Genomic DNA, 8,190 nt, shown 5'->3' with positions numbered 1-8,190 from the left:
TTAAAATTTTCAGTTTTAAAGTAAAACAAAAGAAGCAAAAACATAAATGGACAGCAGCTCTTGAACAACCTTAACAGGAGTAGAGAGGGAGAAATAGAATTAAGCCAGTGCAGGGGAAAATGCTTTACTACACATTACTTGTATTTGGAACTTTTCAGAAAGCTCCTTTATACTCTTAATCTGACACTGAATATTCAGTTACCAGATACAATGATACATGACAGGTTGTTTTCAAGTTCTCATTACTTTGATTTAATGGAAAAACCTTTTCTACTTGATGTCAGTGCCTTTTATTTCTAAGTTATTTATCACTTTCCCTGCATTTTTTCATGTCCCTAAATATGAAACTGGTTTTCAGAAAAACTAAATTATTGGCTTTCTTCAGTTATGGAGTTATATTCCTGTGAACCAAATACATCAAGAATTTACTTATTTGATCCTGAATAACCATCTGTACTCTGGGAGATAGTGAGGGACAGGGAGGCCTGGCGTGCTGCTGTTCATGGGGTTGCAAAGAGTTGGACACGACTTAGCAACTGAACAACAGCAACAACAACCATCTGTACTGGACCAGGGAGCTTCAAGTGCTAATATCCAAAATTATCTGTCTTGAAAAACTACTGATATTGCCTTGTAACTTTTCTGGTGGTTTTAATTCCTGTTCATTCAGTTCATGTGGAATTAATACTAGAAAAACTCCAAAGAAGCAGTTATTTGAAAGCAGCAGAATTCTAAGCTAATGGTTATAGATAATAATAGAATGATCTAGTAAGAGAATTCATTCTAACATGACTAGATAGACGCTTTTAACTTGGTAATCATTTTATATGCTAATTATATTTCATCTTTCCATTAGTATCTACCCCTTCTCCAGAAAGTAGACATACTGTCTTTGCTTAGGAACTCAATCCTTCATGATTTCACATTTCTATTTTTGGTAAGCCACAAATAATTTATAAAACTCTTGTTATGGAGTAGACCAAATATACAACACCAAGTATAACAGAATTATTCTTTTGTTAAACAGTTATAGCTGGGCCAGAGCTAGGGTGAGGCAGCAGAGATGCCTAGAGTACAAGATTTTAAAAGGCAAAAGTTGAAAGTCTTAATTTTAAGGCTGACCCCATGCTCGCATGACCCTGAGAGTATCTTCTTAAACTCAACACTAGGAAATCTCTCTTGCCTCACACTAGTTCTAAGCCCTGATTGCTAGCCCCTAATTGTGTTTTTTTTTGTTTTTTTTTTTTTGCTATTTTGATAAATCCAGAATGGCTTTCTAAATAGAATATCACTAGAGCTTTGTTTTTAATATATACTATTTTTATATATATATATACTTTTATATACACTGTTTTTAATATCTGTAAATACTGTAATCTGAATTTAGAAGGGTATATTTTTAAGAATTTCCAGACTCATTGATATATACCAGCACCAAAACCCAGATTCCTTTGTGATTCTTCACCTGGGATATTATAAATACTTTCAGGGCAGTGCTCATATCTTACTCATTTTATAATCTAGTACCTTTTTCAGTGTCTAGTCTGGTCCAGAGATAGTTCTAACAGATGGTAAATGCTTGAATGAATCTTGAATAAACAGTGAAAAAATCCATCTATATTATAAGAATTTGACTTTTAAAACTCTTTTATGTGCTTTCCTCAGGTGAAAATAGTTTGATTCCAGAAGAACCACTAAAAATAAAAATATATTGAAACTATTCAGTTGATTGTTTTGGTATATTAAAATGTCTATTACTTCAGTACATGATCAATTTATAGAATAAACTTTTTTTTAATCAAGTTTTATCACTTTAGTTTGTCACTAAAATCAGTCATTGAATATTTGAATCCTCCCTCCCAGGACTTATATTCTATCAATCAACATTATTTGTTGTTGATTGATAACTGCTGTGTGCCCACACTGTTTTTGGTGTCGTGGGGAAGGTGAGACTAATTCAATCGAATAAAGATTTATTGAGTGATTATACTGTATAAGGTGAAAGGCATACAAATATGCTCTTTGTCCAGAAATTCACATATAAATAAAATAGTCTTCAATGTCAAAAAGTAGTATTAGCAGAGAAAGACATGTCTTCAGGCACCAGGTAAGTCCAGTCATGATAACTGATATAATACCAAACACTTCAAAGGGAGAACTTAATTCTGATAAGAAAGAGTCCATAGAGAAGATGACTTTTTACACAGCCCTTAAAAGATCAACAGACTTTTCATAGGCTGGAGAGAAAACTAAGAGACAGTGGGTCCTGGAAGTATGACAGTGTAAGGCAGAGGTCCCCAACCTCCCAGATCAAATACCCAGTGATCCGAGGTGGAGCTGTTATAATAATAACAGAATAAAGCACACAATAAATGTAATGCCTTTGAATCATCCTGACACCATTCCCCCTGCCTCAGTCTGTGGAAAAATTTTCTTCCACAAAACCAGACCCTGGTGCCAAAAAGGTGGGAACTGCAGATTGTCAGGTGTGGAAGATTAGCTTTGAGCAATTGGTGTGTTGGCATGTGAAGCTCAGGCTAGAAATAATAGGTGGGGAAGATGGCAAACAACTCTGATAACCCCACTAAGGAGTTTGGAGGTTATTCTGAAGAAAATTGAAAGTTTTTGAGGGTTTGGGTGTCACCAGCATATACTAATGTATAGGAAATGAAGTAAAAGTGAGATAGATATTGATATATATACACACATATATTAATACATATATGAACAATATATACAGCTTGACAGGAGAACTGAGCTAAGCGTTGAAACTTGAGAAGCATTATAATTATGGGGTATCAGAGATGTTGACATTTAAGACAAAATCCTTGCCTTTGAGGAGCTTAGCATGTCCTTAGGGGGCTGGAAAAGAAAGCTAATATATGTAAAATTATTAAGAGATAAATTTATGTAGCTTTATATCTTGAGAAAGGAGATTGGAGTAGTTTGGAGTAATATGAGCTAGCTGATGAAATAGAATACATGTGAAACTAATTTAGAAACAATATGTAAACAGTTCATGAGTGATCAATTGAACAGGTCTTTAACAAGCTTATTTAAATCAAATTTGGTTTATATAAGTGCTGTTTTTCTATTTGGACTGCATTTTGTGGTTTAAAATCCTTATCAAGCTATTGTAGATTACATAGGGATTTAAAAACAGCTAAGAACACTATTTACTTTGTCCTAAATATGATAGATTTTTTCCAATGAAAAAAGAAATTTCATAAAGTCAAATTACATTATCTGTATAAGTCCTTCTGCTATTTCAAAGTGGAAAGCAAGGAGCTTAAAATCATAAAGCAATGCTCAAAGCAATGCTTTAATACACTATCAGATAATGTTATTAAACTGTTTTTTTAAGTTTGTTTGAAAAACTGTTGTGGACTTCCTTCCGAGGCTCCAGACTCTGATTACATATCAAACAGGATAAGCAGATAAAACTGTAAATGAACTAAAAGCAACAGTGTCTGGAAGGGGATTAAAGGCCAAATACCCTTGTTTTGTTAAATCAGCCAATTTTTTTATTAGTATCTTTTATCCATGGAAAGAGTGCTAAATTCTGTTGTTTTTTTTAATAGCTTTATTGAGTCATAATTCAGATACCATATCATTTACCCATTTAAAGTGTACAACTCAATGGATTTTGGTATACTTACAGAGTTGTTCAACCATTGCCACAATGAATTTTATATTATCACCCCCCAAAAAACTCCCATGCCTGTTAGCAATAACTCCCTAGGCCTCTGCTCCCCTCCCCCCACCCAATCACTACCACCATCCTCTCTTCCTAGGCAACAACTAATATTTCTGTCTCTGTAGATTTACCTATTCTGGGCATTTCATATAAATGAAATATAATACATGGTCTTTTGTTATTGATTTTTTTGATTTAATATTTGCAAGGTTCATCCATGTTATAGCATGTATTAGTATGCCATTCCTTTTTATGGCCAAATAATATTCCAGTGTTTGAAAATACATTTTGTTCATCCAATCATCAGCTAGTGGCTATATGGGTTATCCACTTTTTGACTATTATGAACAAACTGCAGCTAACATTTTGTCCAAGTTTTTGTGGGAAAGGTTTTATATCTTTTTCTTGGGTGTGTAACTGGAAGGGAATTGCTGGGTCATATGACAATTCTGTTTACATTTCTTGAGGAAATCCAAATTGTTTTTCAAAGTGCTTCACCATTTTACATTCCCACCGGGAATCTATGAGGATTCCAACCTCTCCAACATTCTCACCAACACTTATTATTGTCTGCTTTTTTGATTACTACCAGTGGATATGAAGTGGTATCTGGTTGTGCTTTTTATTCTTATTTCCCTAATGGCTAATGTTGTTGAGCAATTTTTCACTATCTTGAAAGAGTACACTGTTCAGAAATCTTACTTAACTGGTTGTTGTAAAATGTGTTAGTTAAGCCTAAGTAAAATAGTCAGTTTTATAGACTGTGGCTTTGACTTGCTAGAAGAAGATGATGTTTAGTAAAGACAGGTGTAAAATGTTGGTCCAATGAGAATTACTTGAATTAATAACAAGATAAATTTAAAAGGCATAACAGCATTCCAAGTAACCACCAAAGTGGTTATATGCAACGCAGGTAACACAGATTTCCTGCCTCAGTTTGCGAAAAGGAAGCAAAATGATCTTCGTAATTATACGTTGGAAAGGAAGACTTGAGATAGGAAGACAGGAAGTTTTCAAATATTGTGGTCGATAATAGCAGATCATATTGAATAAGCAATGCAGTTTATGAAAGTGGCCAACAAGTTGATGTGAATACATAAATGTAAATCTTTATCCAGTTTTTAAACTCTAAAATTGCAGCATGCTATTTAAGATATTTTGTGAAGGCTAGATAACGAAATAAACAACTTACTTGGGTCCTGTTTAGTCTTAAACCCTCTAATTATATAATTCCTGGTTAACATCCAGGTTTTTTTAAGTACATAATAAAAGCACAGTGTTTTAAACAGTTCAGCTCTTCACTTGTCATGAGAATAGATAATCAGCCAAGAAACTTATCTTTTTGTTTTGAAGCTGTTGACATTTATATAAGAACTCTTTACTTATCCCAGGTTATGTCCTAATAATTTATTCATATGTATTAAAATTTTTAACAAGTTTGTGACAAAGAACAGGTGAGATGAGTCAGGAGTCATGAGAAGGTCAGCATAAAGTTCCTTTTGTCACCATATGAAATCCTCAGACAAGAGGAAACAGATGGGTTTGGTTACATTACCCTTGCTGTGCCAAATAAACAATTGAGGAAAATGTTAAATATCCTTTTGCTACATGTCTGTGTCTAGGCTAGGAATGGTGCTTGACGTTAACAATGCTGGCTTTTCCAGCTGTTCAATATTTAATGGCAGAAACTTGAAAATTTTTTAACACATAGCATGAAAAATTCATTTGAATCCTCATTGGTTGACTTAGCTTATTCATTCGGGAGACATTTACTGGATGTTAATTATATGTAAGGCACTGTGTTGGGCAAGGGAAGGGGCTCGGATTCCTTAGGGAGGTCTTCGGGGACCAGGTAGCGTTTAAAGTAGATTTTAAACAGCTATGGTTTTTCCAGTAGTCATGTACGGATGTGAGAGTTGGACCATAAAGGAGACTGAGTGCCAAAGAACTGATGCTTTTGAATTGTTGAGCTACAGGAGACTCTTTAGAGTCCCTTGAATGGCAAGAAGACCAAACCAATCAATCTTAAAGGAAATCAACTTTGAATATTCATTGGAAGGACTGATGCTGAAGCTGAAGTTCCAATACTTTGGCCACCTAATGTGAAGAGCCAGCTCATTGATAAAGACCCTAATGCTGGAAAGATTGAAGACAAAAGGAGAAGGGGGCAGCAGAGGATGAGATGGTTAGATAGCTCACTGACTTAATGGACGTGAATTTGAGCAAACTCTGGGAGATAGTGGAGGACGGAGAAGCCTGGTGTGCTACAGTCCATGGGATCTCGGAGCCAGACATGACTTAGCAACTGAACAACAATTGGGATACTGATAATAGGTAAAAGCTCAGCTTGACAATTATATCTTAAGAAAAAAAAATTAAAGGTTGGTTGTGAGTGCTCGCTTTGGCAGCACATATACTAAAAAATTGGAACGATACAGAGAAGATTAGCATGGCTCCTGCGCAAGGATGACATGCAAATTCGTGAAGCGTTCCATAAAAAAAAAAAAAAAAAAGTTGGTTGTGAGTAAAGGTTTCCATTCAAAGAAGAGGTGAACAGCATTCATACATCCAAGAAATATTTAAATGTCCACAAAAGTTCAGGCAATAAATAGAGCAGTTCAAAAGCAGTCAAAAAGAGAGATACCTGCCTTTTAGGAAGTAAAAATACATTATCTGGGAAATAAGATGGTATGGGCAGAGATAGTGTCCAAGTTGGAGGTTGACAGAGGAGTATGGCCCCATTAAAGCTGAGCCCCTAACAAAACCCACTGAAAAATAAAAAAATTAAAAAAAAAAAAAAAAAAAAAAAAAAATAAAGCTGAGCCCCTGGCATCTAGACACATGCAAGGGAACAATTAAACAAAGACATACTGGAAGACTTAGAATCTTTTCTGTAGTCTCACAAAAGTGTCAAAAGGGGAGTCTTATTTTTAAGGTATATTTCCAAGTTAATAGTTATTGTAAAAGGAGACAATTCTTAAGCTAAAATGTTAATGGAATGTCAGTTAAATTGATGGATATTTTCCTCCTCTCTACCCCAAGATTCATTAACATGGTAGTAAATGTATTAGAAAGAAATGGTTACATAAGAATAATCCTATGGTGGGGGTCAATTGGAAGATTGGGATTGACATATATACAGTACTCTGTAAAAAATATATAACCAAGGAGAATCAGCTATATAGTTCAGGGAACTCTACTCACTTGGTGACTAAATGGGAATTAAATCCAAAATAGTGGGGCTGTACGTATACTATGTATACATGTAGCTGATTCACTTTGCTCTATGGCAGAAACTAACACAGTATTGTACAACCACATTCCCATTAAAACAACAACAACAAAGCAAAACAAAACCAAAAAATGAATAATCCCACCAGTGGGTGAAAGATTTCAACAAGAAATTTCTGGAAGACACAAAAAAGTCAGCTGGACAGAATAGATGACAGATGGTATGATAAATACTTTGGAATGAGTTAAAACTGTGTATTTGTGTGCATATGCATATAATTAAGTAAGTGAAAACCAAATTATGTTATTAGCATGAGGCAAACCAAAAGCTATACAAGAGATCAAATGGAAGCCCAGTTACACTACTTGGTTCTGCAGTGAACAATATTTACGTATCATGGCGATGGGCTTCACCAATGGCTCAGTGGGTAAAGAATCCACCTGTAATGCAGAAGACACAGGAGTCGTGGGTTCAATTCCATGGTCAGGAAGATCCCCTGGAGGAGGAAATGGCAGCCCCTCCAGTATTCTTGCCTGAAGAATCCCATGGACAGAAGAGCCTGTGGGCTACAGTCCATGGGGTTGCAAAGAGTTGGACATGACCAAGCAACTAAGCACATAGGCACGATGATGTTAACAGTGATGATGATTTCATCAAAGTCAGTTTTATAACACTATTAAGGAATGGAACAGAGGAGGATGTGAGAGAGAATGGTTAAATCAGTTCCCTGCTGAAAAGCCTCCCATGGGTTCCAATTGCACTTAGAGTGAAATCCTCACCATGGTTTAAAAATCCTCACATCCTCTGGTCCCTGTCTGCCTCCCCGGAGCCCACAGCCTCTCTCCCCAGCTCTTGAACCATCACTCAGTGACACTGGCCTTCTTTCTCTTCCTTAAACAAGCCAAGGTCTTTCCCTCCTCAGAACCTTTGCCCTTGATCTTTCCTGTGTGTAAAATATTCTTTTGTTGGAGAAAAAGTTGATCCCTGTTACCCATTCTCTTCTCCCACAGGAATAGAATTTTAGCTCAGCACATGGCTGCCCAGAATAGAAACCACATTTCAAGTTTCTCTTGCAGCTAGCTGTGTCTCTGTGACTAAGTTCTGGCTAAAAGAATGTGAGCAGAAGAGATGGGAAATTTCTGAGTTGTGTCCTTACAGAGAAAGGATGTACCCTGCTCTTTCTTCCACCTTGCCGTGTGGAACACGAATGTAGTGAAAATATCTTGGACCTTACAGATGAAAAGCAAGAGAACAGAAGGAG

General features: G+C 35.8%; 1 non-coding gene across 1 annotated transcript; it reads left to right on the top strand.

The window, feature by feature from the left end:
* The first annotated feature begins 6,089 nt into the window (after positions 1-6,089).
* On the top strand, positions 6,090-6,198 carry LOC136162103 (U6 spliceosomal RNA). Its single transcript, XR_010661952.1, has one exon. It is a non-coding gene; the product is annotated as a U6 spliceosomal RNA (small nuclear RNA).
* Positions 6,199-8,190: the final 1,992 nt, after the last annotated feature.

This window comes from Muntiacus reevesi, chromosome 2 (genome assembly GCF_963930625.1).
Source record: "Muntiacus reevesi chromosome 2, mMunRee1.1, whole genome shotgun sequence".
Lineage (NCBI taxonomy): Eukaryota > Metazoa > Chordata > Mammalia > Artiodactyla > Cervidae > Muntiacus > Muntiacus reevesi.
Note: the sequence above shows the minus strand (reverse complement) of the source record. Positions and strands in the feature narration are given on the sequence as shown.